This window comes from Plasmodium knowlesi (genome assembly GCF_000006355.2).
Source record: "Plasmodium knowlesi strain H genome assembly, contig: PKNH_00_42, whole genome shotgun sequence".
In the NCBI taxonomy this organism is placed as follows: Eukaryota; Apicomplexa; class Aconoidasida; order Haemosporida; family Plasmodiidae; genus Plasmodium; species Plasmodium knowlesi.
In genome coordinates this window covers 890-2946 of record NW_024070078.1, presented here as the reverse complement: position 1 = coordinate 2946, position 2057 = coordinate 890, and positions in this window count along the sequence as shown.

Genomic DNA, 2057 nt, shown 5'->3' with positions numbered 1-2057 from the left:
GATTGTAATCTAGACTCCCCGGGCACTACTCAGAATGTAAAGGAAAAGGTGGATGATTTGCTCAAGAACGGAGGTCAGGATGAAATGAAGAAAATTAAGGATAACGCTATAAAGGACATATGTAAGTAAACCCCACTCCAACCCAACCAACAACCAACACAAAATGTTGGTACTGTTGGTATCAACACAGAATGTTGGTTGTGTTGGAACCAACATACTAACATACTAACACAACACAACGTACTAACACAACCACAACACAACCAACACAACAACAACAACACAACCAACATACTGACACAACACAACATACTAACACAACACAACATACTAACATAACCAACATACTAACATAACACAACATACTAACATAACCAACATACTAACACACACCAACATACTAACATAACCAACACATACTAACACAACCAACACAACCACAACACAACAACAACACAACCACAACACAACCACAACATACTAACATAACCAACACAACCAACAGAACCAACACAACCACAGCACAACCGCAACACAACCAACACAACAACAACACAACCACAACACAACCAACATACTAACATAACCAACATACTAACATAACCAACATACTAACACAACACAACATACTAACACAACCAACCTACTAACACACCCAACATACTAACACAGAACCAACATACTGACATAACCAACATACTAACACAACCAACACAACCGACATACTAACACAACACAACGTACTAACACAACCAAACATACTAACGCAAAACCAACATACTAACACAACATAACCAACATACTAACACAACATAACCAACATACTAACACAACCAACATACTAACATAACCAACATACTAACATAACCAACATACTGACACAACCACAACACAACCAAACATACTAACACAACCAACATACTAACACAACCAACATACTAACACAACCAACATACTAACACAACCAACATACTTACATAACCAACACAACCAACCTACTAACATAACCAACATACTAACACAACCAAACATACTAACACAACCAAACATACTGACACAACCAACATACTAACATAACCAACATACTAACATAACACAACATACTAACATAACCAACATACTAACATAACCAACATACTAACACAACCTACTAACACAACCAACATACTAAAACAACACAACAACAACACAACCAACACAACCAACACAACCAACATACTAACATAACCAACGTACTAACACAACACAACATACTAACATAACCAACATACTAACACAACCAACATACTAACACAACCAACATACTAACACAACCAATATACTAACACAACCAACCTACTAACACAACCAACATACTGACACAAACCAACATACTAACACAACTAACATACTGACACAACGAACATACTAACACAACCAACATACTAACATAACCAACATACTAACATAACCAACAGAACTAACACAACCAACACAACCAACATACAACACAACATACTAACATAACCAACATACTAACACAAACCAACATACTAACACAACAAAACATACTAACATAACCAACATACTGACACAACGAACCTACTAACATAACCAACATACTAACACAACCACAACATAACTAACATAACCAAACATACTAACACAAAACCAACATACTAACACAACCAAACATACTAACAGAACACAACATACTAACACANNNNTGACACAACATACTAACATAACCAACATACTAACATAACCAACATACTAACATAGCCAACCTACTAACATAACCAACACAACCAACACAACCAACATACTAACACAACACAACATACTAACATAACCAACCTACTAACACAACACAACATACTAACATAACCAACATACTAACATACAACCAACATACTAACATAACCAACATACTAACACAACACAACCTACTAACATAACCAACCTACTAACATAACCAACCTACTAACATAACCAACATACTAACACAACTAACATACTACATACACACAGAGAGAAAAAAAAAAGGAAGAAAAAAAAAAAAAATGAACTGTTGCTTA